Source organism: Rhinolophus sinicus, chromosome 18 (assembly GCF_057876585.1).
Source record: "Rhinolophus sinicus isolate RSI-liver-muscle chromosome 18, RSI-T2T, whole genome shotgun sequence".
Classification (NCBI taxonomy): Eukaryota; Metazoa; Chordata; class Mammalia; order Chiroptera; family Rhinolophidae; genus Rhinolophus; species Rhinolophus sinicus.
Genome location: NC_142518.1, coordinates 92,450,196 through 92,467,500, shown reverse-complemented (window position 1 = coordinate 92,467,500; position 17,305 = coordinate 92,450,196). Strand labels below are relative to the sequence as shown.

The 17,305-nt window shown below is 39.5% G+C and overlaps 1 protein-coding gene across 20 annotated transcripts in view; it reads left to right on the top strand.

Annotated features, from left to right (window-relative positions):
- ENOX2 (ecto-NOX disulfide-thiol exchanger 2) overlaps positions 1-17,305 on the top strand; it is a 431,677-nt gene that overhangs the window by 214,545 nt on the left and 199,827 nt on the right. The window lies entirely within an intron of this gene.

The window sequence follows — 17,305 nt, the reverse complement described above, 5'->3', positions numbered from 1 at the left end:
TGCTCCACATTCATGACCTTCTAGGCCAGGGGGTGTCGAAACTGCAGCCCGCGGGCCAACCGTGGCCCGCAATCCATTTTTAATTGGCCCGCAGGAAATTCCAAAAACATATTTAGTTTACTTAAATAAACCAGGTGAGGCAATACATACTTCACCTCGAGTAAGTGGCCCGGCTGTCTGTGTATTTTACCGCATATGGCCCTTGGTGAAAAACGTTGAAAAAAGTTTGGACACCCCTGTTCTAGGCTCAGATAACAGTTGCTCTTTCTTGGGATTCCGTTACTTACCATTGTTGGCACCTGTTATTTCCTCCTCCTTCACTTAAGCCAGGGGTTAACTTCCTTCGAGGTTCTCAGACTACTCCTCTGTGAATCTGACCCTTTTCTTAGATGTCCCTAGCCTCTTATTAGAAAGTTATTATACCCAGGGCCTCCAGGACAAAATGCTGATCCAAAATTTCTATTCATCAGAAAGTATATGAGGGAAGGAAAATGTGCCCAGCATGCCGTAACTTTAAGAAATGCTCCTTAGAAAGTGAGAGGAGGCAAGAGTGTCAAGTGGATGAGCAAATGAAAGTAAGGATAAACAGTTTGCAAGCTTGGGACACTTTTGCCAGCAGTTTGCTATGTACCCTTGAGCTGATTCCTCTGGCTCCTTCTCCTTAGTCATATCGCATATGTATTCCCCACTGGGCAATCTACTCACATCAACTATAAAGATCTTACAGGATCTGATCTTAACTTTCCTATTCAAAACAGTTTAGTGGTTGCCAGAGGGTAAGGGGGCGGGGGGTGGGGGGTGGGAGATGAGGGTAAGGGGGATCGAATATATGGTGATGGAAGGAGAACTGACTCTGGGTGATGAACACACAATGGGATTTATAGATGATGTAATACAGAATTGTGCACCTGAAATCTATGTAATTTTACTAACAATTGTCACCTCAATAAATTTAATAAAAAAAAAACTAAAAAAAGCACAGCACCTTTCACTCTGTCCCCACTACTGTGGTCATCATGTTTTTTAATCAAAATTTGAATAAAAATTAAAACAAGTGTTTGAACCAAAAATACGTTTTACTTTTTAGTTTATCCATATGAAAAACTTAATGAAGGTATAAAAACAGTCTTATTCAATGGATTACTTTTATTATAGTTTCCATTTAATGACTGTTTATAATGTGCCAGCGCTTTGCTCAGTAGCTAATGGGCATTAGGCTCCACATTACAGCCCCATTTTACAAAGAGGGAAACTAAGCCTCAAGAGGTTAATTAATTAACTCAAGATAATAAATACAGCAAGTAAGTAATAAACCTGGTACTCAAAACCCGGTCTGTCTGACTCTGGAGCCAAGCTCTTAAAAACTCTTTATGTCTACCTTCGATGCCATTTTAATTCATGAGTGAATAGGATGCTATGAAAGCAACCCTCTGCCTGAACACTTAGGATGAACTGTGGCTTTACCAGACACTCCCCCACTGCTCTCCACTCAGATCAGTATCCTCACAGATGTCCAATCTTATGTATGCCTCCCCTTTGGTTTAGCTCATGCTATTCTCTTCCCATACCCTTCACTCACCCTTTAACTGGGAATCATCCTCTTCCTCCTCTCTGCCAATAAAATTCTGTTCATTCTTTAAATGTTTAATTCCATTTCTTCCATGAAAATATTCTTCACTGAGTTCTCCCTTCTCTTATGTCCCTATAGCACTTATTGTTGTGACTGCAATGTTTAGCTGTTTATTATACACTATTTAGTGATTATGAATCTCCTTAAAGTGAGCAATCATGTTCTATATTTTTGTATATCTCCATATCACCATGTGCAGGTCAGTTACATAGATGTTCAATATATATTTGCTTTGAATCTACTAGAAATACAATAATCAATTAAATTAACTGTGTAATATTGTCGTGCGGGAGACCCTGCTCGCTGCGCCATTTGTCATGCGCGGAGGCGTTCTCGCCGTGCCATCTTTCAGGCGGGGCGGCCTGCGGGGTCTCTGCTCCCGCTCCCCACACAAGTACGCAGGATATGGTGAGGCCGAAAAGGAACACCCACGGAACCATAGGTAGGGGAGTCATACCACCGCGGTCTCACTGGAGGCTGGGCCCACCGGACGCGTGACCTGCCATCCGCCTTTCCACTAACCGACCGACCGACGACTCTCCTCCACTCTCTCGACTCTGCTCGACTCTGCTCGGCTCTGCTCGGCTCTGCTCGGCTCTGCTCGGCTCTGCTCGGCTCTGCTTGGCTCTGCCCGGCTCCTCGGCAATCCTCGGCTATCCTTCGTAGCTGCAGCAGTTATACCAGCGGCCAGTTGGCTAACCGGCCACAGCCGACGGCCAATCAGCCACAGCCGACGGCCATTCACCACCCGAGCCAGCACCCCCTCACGTGAGGCCGAGAACCTGTAAACTACTCTCTGGGGCTCTGTCCCCACAAATATGTATTTTTTCAGAGAGTTCTCCTCGTCACTGATCCCATTACGCGAAATTAAACCTATGTCAGAAGTCTTTAAATGAGTGTAAAATTACTTTGCAATATTTAGACACAGTGCTAAAACCTCTAATCTTTAATTTCCACTCCTGACAACACCTAACAATTAGTATAACTGGACAGTTGACGAATTGTATTGGGGAATTAGCTGAACCAGTCAAGATGTGAGAGTTGTACACTTGGCTCTGCTACTTGCTATGAGATCTCAGACAAGTCCTTAACCTCTCTGAGCCCTAGTTTCCTTACTTGGTAAATGGGGATAATACCTATTTCCCTCACCTTAGTGGATTATTAAGAAAATATAAGTGAGAAAATACATTTATTGACATGTGTTGTAAAATATAAAGTGCTATGCAAAACTGGGCTATTATATAATGATTACTATCATGTTTTCTAAGCATTTTAAATTATCTAGAAAAGAGAGCCACACTTATCAATTATGTAGAAGTAATTCCATCGCTTCCTGTGGAAAGGATTTCAGCTTAGTCCTCAAAGCAAGTGTTAGACTTGGCACAGGGTTTCTGTGAGTTGGCTAGGATTCTTTCAGTGATAGAATCATATGTTCCTGATCTAAAAATTGACCAGTGTGGGCACGAAGAAGAAACCACTTTGTTTTCACTAGGTAATAGGGCAGCACTCTCTGGCTGCACAGTTGGGGCCTTTTGTAATAATACTTGCTTGCTGTGTTGCCCAAGGGGTGAGTTAATGAACCACTAGAGAGCTGATCAGAATTAAAAAGGTCATACCTGACATGAGCCATTTCAGCATAAACATCCTGTTCTTTTCCCCTCTTAAAGGGGGAGATTTTATTTAAGACCATCTGCGATTTACCGAAAACAAATTGTGTGGTGGCAGAATGGCCCTTGCAAATAAATGTCAGGAGAGAAAACCCACCAGGAATCACAGAGTCATAAAATGTGAGAGGATAAAGATCCTTTAGAAATTATGGAGTCCAACCTCCTCATCTCACAGATGAAGACACTAACAGCCAGAGAGAGGAAGTGACTTAGTCAAGATCATGCAATAAAATCCGTGACAGAGCTGACACTGGAAGCCGGGTTTCCTCAAGGCTCCCTACTTCTTGTTCACTGTATTTTCCTCTGCATCAGTTCATTTAAGTTACAAATTTGAAACTTTTTAAGTAGTGATAGGTATTTTAGTGTCATTCTCTAAATTGGAAAAGCTGCCTCTAATCCACTAGCCGGGAACAGCTGTATGTCCCATCCCCATTTATTTAGAATCAGGCACTTACAGGTTTTAAAGCAATCAGTTTGCAAACCTTAAAATGTCTGCCCTCTCCATAGAGTCAAGCAATCATTTCACACCTACATACTACACAGTATTTCTAAGGTGTTTAAATCTTTAGGAAAATGAACAGGCACTAGCTTCATGAGCAGCTGGGTGGCATGGTGGGATATAACATCAGAGTAGAAACTGAGTGAATTGACAGTTCAAGATAACTGATGGGGACTTGAATAAATCACTTACCATGCCTCTGTCAAATAGAAACCACAGTGCTAGCAACATGTGTGTATTCCCTCTCTGGTCCTCCTTTTCACCTTTAGATCACACTTACCTCAACCAGCCCCTTTACTCAAACCCCAACACCCTCTTGAACCTTTGAAACACTATTGAATTATTTTCATTCTCTTGAATACGTTTTCCTGTTTCCCTTTCTCTTTACCCACCTTAGTCAACTTCCCTCTTTTCTGGATGTCCTATTGTGCTGGGCTTCTCCATAAGTGCTCTGGGCTGCCTCCAACTCCTGAGAGTTTATCAGTACATTTTTGGTGTTATGGTATATGTCAGATTTTCCGAGATTAGAAAGTCAGGACATATAGCTCTGCTGTAACCCAGAATCCAGAGCATCTGCCTCTGGTTCCCTGGATCCTATACCTAATACATTCTATTCGTAGGTGACTTCCTTTGTTTTGAGTGGCCACCATTAAATGTAATTGAATAATATTTTAGATAGAAGGATTGTGTGATCTGGAAGCTATGTAATTTGGAAGCATTTCAGGTGCGTGTGTGTGTGTGAGAGAGAGAGAGAGAGAGAGAGAGAGAGAGAGAGAGAGAGAGAGAATTTTTCCTTACTTTGAAGAGAAAAGAGGTAGAAAATACTTTGTGCAGATTGGCTATGCCAAATAAACTGCATTAAGAAACCACAACACTGATTGTAACTTAAGGCCAAGGCAAATGCATGAACTAAATCCATACAGTTAACCTGGTTCTATTGCTCTTCTGGGAATGAGGGTGCTGTCTGTGACTAGGAGTACCTGATCATCTTCACTAAAACTTCCTGGTTTTCCTCATGTGTATTTTGCCTCAGCTACGTAAATCTTTTAAAGTCCTAAATTAGGCTGTTATTGAACATTTTAAGACTCCTTAAAAGCTTTCCTGTGGACAGACTATTATTATAGTCCATTTCCTCAGAAAACTGGTTTATGGGGTGTGTTAATACTGGTGAGCTATAGGAAGCACTAATTATTTTGAACTTTCTAGTTCTAGCTACAGTCACTCAGCTGGTGGTTGTAAATTCTTCAACCCTTTTGAGTTGCTTAGCAGGTTTCTGTAACCATGGCATCTAGGGTTCACTTTGGTGGGCAGGGTGGCCCTAAATAAAGCATGGCCTAAGTATGGAGTAGGAAAATTTTCAAACCAAGTAGGAAAAAAACTTCCAGTGATGTCTCCAAGCCATTTTGGCCTCATCTTTGGAGAGCAGAAACTAGTAATATAACCTGCATTGACCTAGGAGAACAGAGGAAACCAGATTAATTTTCAATGCACCATGGGACTTTGGTCTCCTCTATTTAGTATTTTAGAGCAGGGTTCAGTAAACTGCAATCTGTGGGTGAAATCCAGACTACTGCTTGTTTCGATAAATAAAGTTGTATTGGAACATAGCCATTCCAGTTGTTTACATATTGTCTTTAGGTCCTTTTGCACTACAGGGGCAAAATGGAGTAGTTATGACAGAGGCTACATGATCCACAAAGCCTGAAATATTTACAATCTGGCCCTTTACAAAAAAAGTTTGCCAACCTTTGCTCTAGATTAAAAACTAGGAGTTGAATGGATTTCAATTTCAAGTCAAAGTAACTTGTTAGTTGTATAGCTACAATCCCATAGTATTTCTTTTTTTTTTTTTTAATCTGTAGTTTTGGTTTATTCCGTTAAAATAGACCATTATATAATACAAGATGACATAGAGAGTATTTCTGGAAAAGGTTCTAATAACATTTGGAAGATCATTACTGCTATAATTTCCTGTCTTTTAACATAATAAACTTTAATGTTGTATACTTATTCATATACATGCAAATACACATTCCATAGTATTTCTTAACAAAATAATTTTGCTGTGCATGGTTTTTAAAAATTCAGACAGCTTTTAAAGAAAGATGTACAGAAAGATGTGAAAATCATTCACAATCACAACACCCAGAGAGAACATCTATTAACATTTTGGTGTATACCTTTTCTGGCTTTTTGGCCAGTGCGTCTATTTTTTCAAATGAAAATAACTGAATAATATTGTATATACAGTAGTACCCCCTTATCTGCAGTTTTGTTTTCTGTGGTTTCAGTTGCCTGTGGTCACCACGGTCCAAAAATGTTAAATGGAAAATTCCAGAAATAAACTGTTCCTAATTTTTAAATTGCATGCTGTTCTGAGTAGTTGGATGCTGCCCTCCCACTCTCTCCCATCCAAGTCATGAACCATCTTTTTGTTCAGCATGTTCATGCTGTATATGCTACCCATCAGTAGTCATTTAGTAGCCATCTCAGTTATCAGATTGACTGTCACTGTATCACAGTGCTTGTGTCCAAGTAACTCATATAGTAGCCTCATGCTGCCTCACAATGCCTAAGTCATTCACCTCACTTCATCATTTCAGCATTGTATCATCTCACGTCATCACAAGAAGAAAAGGGTGAGTACACTACAATAAGATCCTTTGAAGAGAGAGACCCCTTTCACATAACTTATTACAGCATATCATTATAATTGTTCTATATTATTAGTTATTGTTGTTAATCTCTTACTGTGCTTAATTTGTAAATTAAACTATCAGAAGTATGCCTGTCTAGGAAAAAACATAGTATGTAGAGCGTTTGGTACTATATTCACATCTGTTTCAGTCATCCACTGGGCATTTTGGAACATATACTCCACAGATAAGGGGAGATGACTGTACTATTTTTTTTAACATATTTATTCTGTCTCACTTTATTTAAAAGGACATGCTCGCTAAACTTTATTCAATGCAAATGGTCCCATGCATTCCTCTTATTCCTTAGTTCGGAAGAACTCTTTGTTCACCAATAACATTCTTTTTTTTTTTTTTTTACTACACTAATTTTCAGCCTGATTTTTTCACTAATTAATGTATCTTGGCATTTTTCCATGTCATGTCAGTAAACAGATCTACATCATCATTCCTACTGCCTACAAAGTATTCTATTATATAAATATATCATTTAATTTATTTAACCAATTTTCTATTATTGGACAGTTGGGTTGTCCCTAGTTTATTTTCTTCTTATAGCAGTGCCATAACAGACATTCCTCATATGCACATCTTTTCACACTTATATTTTAAATATTTTTTCCAATTTTTTAGAAATCATCAGTTATTTTGATGATGCCCAAAAGAAAAGAAAAAATCCTACAACCCTCTCTTCTAGGACAAACAGATGTTTTCATACGTGGCAACAGGGTTCAGTTATATTAATGTGGACACAGAGCCAGAGGGACTAGAAAGTCACCTTCTCTCATGGGTAGGTTGAATTAATGTACCCACCCGATAGTAAATAACAGCTTTGTCACCTAAAGCATGTGCATATCAATAGGTTTTTGTGAAAGCTTCTAGTGACATTGAATGTTAATGACTGACAGTGAAACATTGCTTCAGGAAAACATAATGGCCCAAAGGAAACTGGAAGGCTCTATTAAAAAACAAACAAACAAACAAAAAAACCTATAGCACTTCTAGCAGGATCAAATTTCTGATGGAGATAATAGAGTTGGCAGTCAGAAAAGAAGGTGGGAAAAGCAGGAAGGTACTATGTCCTGTAGAAATGGGCTGAACACAAAATGCATTTGGAAACCCAAGAAACTCCTCTCTGCCTCTGGAGCATTAGGCAAGATGGGATACAGAGTGAGAGTTATCGCTGTACTGCTCCTGTGAGACAGCCACAGCGTAATTGCTGCATCAGGTGTACACATGAGTGGGGCTCTCACTTCACCTTAAAATTTCTTAATTCAGACACATTGGATATTCATCTGATCCTGAGGAACTCTGCTGATTATAGGTAGACCACCGGGCTGGGCATTTTTCAGTGGATTTGGTAAATAGAAAGCCAGTACATGGGGAGGCCTAAAAATCAGTGTTAATCACATTGAATAATGACATCACAGAAGAGAACAGCAAGAAAGACCTAGTGTTTCTGTTTGAAAATACTCAGCCAATGGTAGAAATGCATTCTCCCTGTAGTGATTCATCATCCAGATGGAAAAACAGACTCATCTTTAATATTCTGCACAATCATTCGCATATAAACAGTTAACCTTTAAAAATGGGATGTCAACACTCGGTCTTTACCCAAAACGTTTCTTCCAAATTGCCTGATGTACTGCATGACATCCATGATAGGTAAAGAAAAGCCCAATTACCCGAACACATGGAGACAGAGAAATGTATGCCTTCTTCCTTGTCAAGCCTGTGATCTTCAGTCTTTTCTCCCCTACGCGCCACTCTCAGGCTCTCTTTTCCTTCTCCACACTGTCTTCAAGAAGAGAGCCATCCTATCACTGCTCTCCCTTGTCTCTCTTCTTCAGAGGCCAAGCAAAAGAATACAGTGGTACCTCGGTTTTCGAATGTAATCCATTCTGGAAGACCATTCAACTTCCGAAACGTTTGAAAACAGCCGACAGCTAGGCCTCAGGATCTTGCACTTGTCAGATACTGCGTGACATGTTCGACTTCCGAGGCGTGTTCGAAAACCATAGCATTTACTTCCAGGTTTACGGCATTCATAAACCGAAATGTTCATCAATGGAAACGTTCAAAAACCGAGGTACTACTGTTTTATTTCCTCTGAGATCCCCTGTGCTGAAGTGAGCTCAAGAAGGCTTCTTCAGTAGCAGCCTGGGTGCCAGCAACAGAGCTGCCTGGAGGACTTTCAGCAACTTTACTAGTTCTGACTCTAATCCAGAGCTTCTTAACCTTCATTAATTGTGTCATATGCCTCCCAGTTTCCCAATTTGTAAGAGCAATAACTAATATTCCGGTGAAAGCAGCAAGTGCTATCTCTGTAGGTGAACTGGATCTCTGCAGTACACTGGATTAGCCTGCCAAATTGGAAACCATGCTATGATCTGGGACACATATCTGAACTGTAATGGAAAGAGTGAGGCCTGTTTCGACTCTGCTTCTTCTATCCATATCTTTTTTTCTTTTCTTTTTTTAAATCTTGTTTTTAAATTTTGAGATAATTAAAGACTCACATGTAATTGTAAGAAATAATAGAGAATCCATATATTCTTCATTCAGTAACATCTTGCAACATTGTAGTATGAGGTCTGACAATTAAGTTTGTGAACTTGCCACCATGCAGTTACATTGGCAGCACTGTACAAACAGCTTGGTAAGGTTGCATAGCCTTGGTATATCAGTGTCTCACAGCTGAGTTCCTGTTGACATGTGGTGGTGTCTTGCTGAGTGGTGTTCATTATTGTTGCGTATTTTTGTGTGCCGACGCGAGAATGCCTGACCTTGAATTAGAGCAATGAACAAACATTAAATTTCTTGTTAAACTTGGCAAGAGTGGAAGTGAAATCAGGGACATCTTAGTCCAAGTTTATGGGGATAATGCCATGAAGAAAACGACAGTGTACAAATGGATTAAACGTTTTTCTGAGGGGAGAGAACGCGTCACTGATGAAGAGAGATCAAGTGGCCAGTAATGAGCAGAACTGAGGAAAACATTGCAAAAATTCGTCAAATTGTGCCTCAAAATCATTGGCTGACTGTGAGAAGCATAGCAGAGTGGAAGTGAAATCAGGGACATGTTAGTCCAAGTTTATGGGGATAAACTTGGACTAACTTAACTAAGTAAACATCAATAGAGAAACAGGAAAATCTTAACTGAAAATCTTGGCATGAAAAAGGTGTGTGCAAAAATGGTCCCGAAGGAGCTTTTGTATCACAACAATGAACCAGCTCACACAGCACTGTCTGTGTGGGAGTTTTTAGCCAGTAAACAAATAACTGTATTGGAACAGCCTCCCTTCTCACCTGATCTGGCCCCCAATTACTTCTTTCTTTACCCAAAGACAAAGGAAATATTGAAAGGAAGACATTCTGATGACCTCAGGACACCAAGGGTAATACGATGACAGCGCTAATGGCCATTACAGAAAAAGAGTTCCAAACTTGCTTTGAAGGGGCCACTAAGCACTGGTGTCAGTGCATATCTTCCCAAGGGGAGTACTTCAAAGGTGACCATAGTGATATTCAGCAATGAAATATGTAGCACTTTTTCTGGGATGAGTTCGCAAATGTAATTGTTAGACCTCGTACAATAGAAACACCAGGATACTGACATTGGTATAGTCAAGACGCAGAATAGTTAATCACCAGAAGTATCCCTGTTGTTGCCCTGCCTCCCTTCTGCCTTACACTAGCCACAAATATGTTCTCCATTTCCATGATTTGGACATTTCAGTAATGTTATATAAATACACAGTACGCAACCTTTCTGAATTGGCTTTTTTCTTTTTTTTCTTTTTTTTTTTTTAAATTAAATTTATTGGGGTGACAATTGTTAGTAAAATTACATAGATTTCAGGTGTACAATTCTGTATTACATCATCTATAAATCCCATTGTGTGTTCATCACCCAGAATCAGTTCTTCCATCACCATATATTCGATCCCCCTTACCCTCACCTCCCCCCCCCACCCCCCTTACCCTCTGGCAACCACTAAACTATTGTCCGTGTCTATGAGTTTCTGTTTCTCATTTGTTTGTCTTGCTCTTTTGTTGTTTTTGGTTTATATACCACATATCAGTGAAATCACATGGTTCTCTGCTTTTTCTGTCTGACTTGTTTCGCTCAGCATTACTCTCTCAAGATCCATCCATGTTGTCACAAATGTTCCTATATCATCTTTTCTCACTGCCGAATAGTATTCCATTGTGTATATGTACCACAACTTCTTTATCCATTCATCTATCGAAGGACATTTTGGTTGTTTCCATGTCTTGGCCACCGTAAACAAAGCTGCAATGAACATTGGAGCACACGTGTCTTTATCTCTAAATGTTTTCAGATTTTTTGGGTAGATACCCAGGAGAGGGATTGCTGGGTCATATGGCAATTCTATTCGTAATTCTTTGAGGAACCTCCACACTGCCTTCCATAACGGCTGCACCAGTCTGCATTCCCACCAACAGTGTATGAGGGTTCCTTTTTCTCCACAGCCTCTCCAACATTTGTTACTATTTGTCTTGTTGATGATAGCCATTCTGACTGGGGTGAGGTGATATCTCATTGTGGTTTTTATTTGCATTTCTCTGATGATTAGTGATGTTGAGCATTTTTTCATATGTCTATTTGCCATTTGTGTGTCCTCTTTGGAGAAATGTCTCTTCAAGTCCTCTGCCCATTTTTCAATTGGGTTGTTTGTTTTTTTGTTGTTGAGTTGCATGAGTTCCTTGTATATTCTGGATACTAGCCCCTTATCGGAGGCACTGTTTGCAAAAATCTTCTCCCATTCAGTTGGTGGCCTCTTTATTTTGTCAATGGTTTCTTTTGCTGTGCAGAAGCTTTTAAGTTTCATATAGTCCCATTCGTTTATTTTAGCTTTTACTTCCATTGCCTTTGGAGTCAAGTTCATAAAATAATGCTCTTTGAACCCAAGGTCCATAAGTTTAGTACCTATGTTTTCTTCTATGCAGTTTATTGTGTCAGGTCTTATGCTTAAGTCTTTGATCCATTTTGAATTAACTTTGGTACATGGTGACAAATAGCAGTCCAGTTTCATTCTTTTGCACGTGGCTGTCCAATTCTCCCAGCACCGTTTATTGAAGAGACTGTCTTTGCTCCATTGTATGCTTTTAGCTTCTTTGTCAAAAATTATCTGTCCATATTTATGTGGTTTTATTTCTGGGTTCTCAATTCTATTCCATTGGTCTATGTGTCTGTTTTTCTGCCAATACCATGCTGTTTTGATTATTGTGGCCCTGTAGTACAAGCCAAAGTCACGAAGTGCACTACTTCCATTATTGTTCTTTTTTCTTAAGATTGCTTTGGCTATTCGGGGTCTTTTGTGGTTCCAAACAAATCTGATGATTTTTTGTTCTATTTCTTTAAAATATGCCATTGGGATTTTGATGGGGATTGCATTGAATCTGTATATTGCTTTGGGTAATATGGCCATTTTAACTATGTTGATTCTTCCAATCCATGAGCACGGAATGTCTTTCCATTTCTTTGTGTCTTCTTCAATTTCTTTCAAAAATGTCTTATAGTTTTCAGCATATAGGTCTTTCACATCCTTGGTTAAGTTTATTCCTAGGTATTTTATTCTTTTTGCTGCAATTGCAAAAGGAATTGTTTTTTGTATTTCTTTTTCTGAGATTTCATTGTTAGTATATAGTAAGGCAATGGACTTTTGTGCGTTGATTTTGTAGCCGGCAACTTTACTGTATTCGTTGATTGTTTCTAATAGCTTTTTGGTGGAGTCTTTAGGGTTTTCTATATATAGCATCATGTCATCTGCAAAGAGTGATAATTTAACTTCTTCATTCCCAATTTGGATGCCTTTTATTTCTTTCTCTTGCCTGATTGCTCTGGCAAGGACTTCCAACACGATGTTGAAAAGCAGAGGTGATAGGGGACATCCCTGTCGTGTTCCTGAACGTAGAGCAAAGGGCTTCAGTTTTTCTCCAATAATTATGAGATTAGCAGAGGGTTTGTCATATATGGCCTTTATTATGTTAAGGTATTTTCCTTGTATACCCATTATATTAAGTGTTTTAATCATAAATGAATGTTGTATCTTGTCAAATGCTTTTTCTGCATCAATTGATATAATCATATGATTTTTGTCCTTTATTTTGTTTATGTGATGTATCACATTGATGGATTTGCATATGTTGAACCATCCTTGTGCCCCAGGGATGAACCCCACTTGGTCGTGATGAATAATCTTTTTAATGCATTGTTGTATTCGATTTGCTAGAATTTTATTTAGGACTTTTGCATCGGTATTCATCAGAGATATTGGTCTGTAGTTTTCTTTTTTTGTGCTGTCCTTACCAGCTTTTGGTATCAGGGTGATGTTGGCCTCATAGAATGAGTTAGGGAGTACTGTCCCTTCTTCAATTTTTTGGAAGAGTTTGTGCAGAATTGGTATTAGATCCTCTTTGAAGGTTTGGTAGAATTCACTAGTGAAGCCATCTGGTCCCGGACTTTTGCTTTTGGGAAGGTTTTGGATGACTGATTCAATTTCGTTACTGGTGATCGGTCTGTTTAGATTTTCCAGTTCTTCATGGTTCAGCCTTGGAAGGCTATATGTTTCTAAGAACTTCTCCATTTCTTCTAGGTTGTTGAATTTGGTGGCATATAGTCCTTCATAGTATTCTTGGATGATCCTTTGTATTTCTGTGGTGTCCGTGATGACTTCCCCTTTTACCTTTCTGATTTTGTTAATCAGTGTCTTCTCTCTTTTTATCTTAGTAAGTCTAGCCAAGGGTTTGTCAATTTTGTTAATCTTTTCAAAGAACCAGCTCTTTGTCACATTATTTTTTTCTATTGTCTTTTTGTTCTCTATTTCATTTAGTTCTGCTCTAATTTTTGTTATTTCCTTTCTTCTGCTGACCTTGGGTTTTACTTGTTCTTCTTTTTCTAGTTCTTTAAGGTGTAACATGAGGTTATTTAGTTGGGAGTTTTCTTGTTTCTTGAGATAGGCCTGTAATGAGATAAATTTCCCTCTTAAAACTGCTTTCGCTGCATTCCAAAAATTTTGGTAGGATGTATTTTCATTGTCATTTGTTTCTATGTATCTTTTGATCTCTCCTCTAACTTCTTCTTTGACCCAGTCCTTCTTTAAAAGTATGTTGTTTAATCTCCATGTATTTGTGTTTTTTCCCGCTTTCTTTTTACAGTTGATATCCAATTTCAAAGCCTTGTGATCAGAGAATATGCTTGGTATGATTTCAATCTTCTTAAATTTGTTGAGACTGATTTTATGTCCCAATATATGGTCTATCCTTGAGAATGTTCCATATACACTAGAAAAGAATGTGTAGTCTGTTGTTTTAGGATGAAGTGCTCTATAAATGTCAATTATGTCCATTTCATCTAATGTGTCATTTAGGGCTACTATTTCGTTATTTATTTTCTGTTGGATGATCTATCCATAGCTGTCAATGATGTACTTAAGTCCCCTAGTATAATTGTGTTTTGGTCAATTTCTCCCTTTAGTTCTATTAGTAGTTGCTTGGTGTATTTCGGTGCTCCCTGATTGGGGGCATAAATATTGATGACTGTTATGTCTTCTTGTTGTACAGTCCCCTTCACCATTATGAAATGTCCATCTTTGTCTCTTGTTATCTTTTTCACCTTGAAGTCTGTTTCACCTGATATCATTATGGCTACACCTGATTTTCTCTGGGTACCATTTGCTTGGAGTGTCAATTTCCACCTTTTCACTTTGAGTCTATGCTTGTCGTAGTAGCTGAGATGTGTCTCCTGGAGACAACATATGGTTGGGTTTAGTTTTTTGATCCAATCTGCTACTCTGTGCCTTTTTATTGGTGAGTTCAGTCCATTTACATTTAAGGTGATTATTGATATGTGAGGATTTCATGTCATTCTATCTTTAGTTTTCTGGTAAGGCTGTGTCTCCATTGTTTCTTTGCCTTTTTGTTGTTGTCTATTATTTCTGTGTGGTGGTATTCTATGATGTTTCCCTCTGTTTCTTCTTTTATTTCAGTATATATTTCACTTCTGGATTTTTTTTGAGTGGTTACCCTTAAGTTTATGTAAAAGAAAGTTTGATAATTAGAGTATTCCATTTTCTTCAGCACGCTTACTTTCTCCTTTCCCATATTCCAGTTCAGGCCTTTACTCTGCCCCTTTTTGAGTTATGGTTGCCACAAATTGTCCCTGTTGATGGTGGTCGAATAGCCTCCTTTAGTATTTCTTGTAGTGCAGGTCGTGTATTAGAAAATTCCCTCAGCTTCTGTATGTCTGGAAAGGTCTTTATTCCTCCTTCATATCTAAAGGATATCTTTGCTGGATATATTATTCTTGGCTCATGATTTCTCTCTTTCAATAGTTTGAATATTTGGTTCCATTCCCTCCTGGCTTGTAGAGTTTCTGCTGAAAAATCTGATGATAATCTAATGGGCTTTCCTTTGTACGTTACCGTCTTCTTTTCCCTGGCTGCCTTGAGGATTCTTTCTTTGTCATTGATTTTAGACAGCTTCAATACAATGTGCCTTGGAGAAGGACTGTTGGGATTGAGGTAACTAGGTGTTCTATTTGCTTCTTGGATTCGAGGGTCCAGTTCTGTCCACAAATTTGGGAAATACTCATAGACAATTTGTTTGAATATATTCTCTGTTCCCTTCTCTCTTTCTTCTCCTTCTGGTATGCCCATTATTCTTATATTGCTCTTTCTGATGGAGTCAGAAAGTTCTTGTATAGTTCTTTCATTTCTTTTAAGTCTCAAGTCTCTTTCTTCTTCTATCTGTGTCATTTCCAGGTTTTTATCTTCGATGTCACTGATTCTTTCCTCCATCAGGTCAACTCTACTGCCTAAGCTGGTTATTTCATTCTTAATTTCTTCTATTGAGTTCTTAATCTCCAGAAATTCTCTTTGGTTCTTTTTTAAAATTTCAATCTCTTTCGTAAAATGCTCATGCTGTTCTTTGATTGAGTTTCTGAGTTCATTTAACTGCCTATCTGTGTTTTCTTGTATCTCGTTGAGTTTTTTCAGAACTGCAATCTTGAATTCTCTGTCATTTAGGTTACATATTTCTGTATCTTTAAGTGCCTTCTCTGGAGATTTTTCACTTTCTTTCTGAGCTATCTTGTTGCCTTGGTTATTCATGGCGATTACTGGTTTACTATTTCTTTTCCTAGACATCTACAGGAGTGACTTCTGCAACAGGTTGATAGGAAGAGGTCTTTCTTTTGTTTTCCAGTACTTGTTGGTAGAATGTTTTATTATTTCTCCAACTGCAACTTATTTTTCTTCTCCCACACAGTAGTGCTATGTTTTCTCTGCACTATTCCAACTTCTCACACAATGGGGGGATTCCCTGGGAGACGGGCTTCTCCTCTGTTAATAGTTCGTCTAAGTCACAGGGCACAGTGTCCCGGTGGGTATGCGGAGAGCTTTTGATGTTCCAAAGCTCTTCCAGCTCCTGATTCAGAGCCCGTATGTTTCAGCAGTTCTGTTTACTCCTGCAGGGATACGCCCAGATAGGTGGGGTCAGGGGCGTGGTGAGTTGTGAGAGGTGGCCCAGAGCAATGGCGGGACCACCACCACATCCGGTCCTGCTTCCACAGCTCTCTCCCCTTTGCCGGAACTAGTTGGGCTGTGAATTTGTGTCTGAGTCCACAGTTCTCAAAATAGCAAATTTTCTGTTGTTTTGACCTGACACTGCTACTGTTTCGCTTCTAGCACCGGGCAGGTGGGGGCGGGGCGAGTTCTGGGAGGGGAGGGAGGGGGCGGCTAGTCTCAGTGCCTAAGGCTTCGTTCTCTGCTCGGCAGTGCAGGCTTAAACCACCGTTTTCAGCCTTTTTCCCTCAGTCTTTACTCCGAGGTCTCTGCCGTGAGCGTTGCGTTCAGCCGTGTTATATGCTGTCCCCTCAGCCCTGTGGAGCCCTGGCGGAGCCCTAGCAGTCCGAGTTCTCCCCTCACTCGCAGCTGCGGTAGTTTCGGGAAGCAGCGAGCTCGGCGCACTGAGCGAGGTCTGCGTCCTGCGCCCGCGCGGCTCCGTCTCCGTGTACTTCTCCCTTTCCGCCTCCCTCCACTCGCGCGAATCTCCCACCTGTAGGTGATTTCAGTCGGTAGTGGGCCTCTTCGTCTTGCCTGTCTGCTGTGCAGGGAATCCTTTGTGGAGTTTTTGTTGTTCTATTCTTTGTAAATTCCAGGGGAGCTTTACAGAGGCTCACCTCACTCCGCCATTTTTCCGGAAGTCCCTCTTTTTTTCTTTTAATTAAAGTTTATTGGGGTGACAATTGTTAGCCATGTTACATAGATTTCTGGTGTACAATTCTTTAATACATCATATATATATGTATCACATTGTGTGTTCAACACCCAGAGTCATTTCTCTTTCCATCACCATATGTTTTTGTATTTGATCCCCTTTACCCTCATCTACCACCGCCCTCCCTTTCACTCAGCATAATTCCTTTCAGATTTATTCAGATACTTGTGTGTATCAGTAGCTGATTTTGTAGTATTCCATTGTGTGTTTTTTCCAATAGCCAACTATTATGAATGAAGCTACTATACACATTTATGTACGTGTTTTTTGCAACAAACATTTATTTATTTATTTATTTATTTATTTATTTATTTATTTTGTACATGTTTTTTTGTGTGAACGTAAGTCTTCATTCCTTTGGGAATAAATGTTTAGAGTACAATTATTGGGTCATTTGGTGGTTGCATGTTTAACTTTTTAAAGAAATAGCCAAACTTTTCCAAAGTGACTGTACCATTTAACGTTTCCATCAGCAATGTGTGAGTAATTCAGTCTCCTCACATCCTCA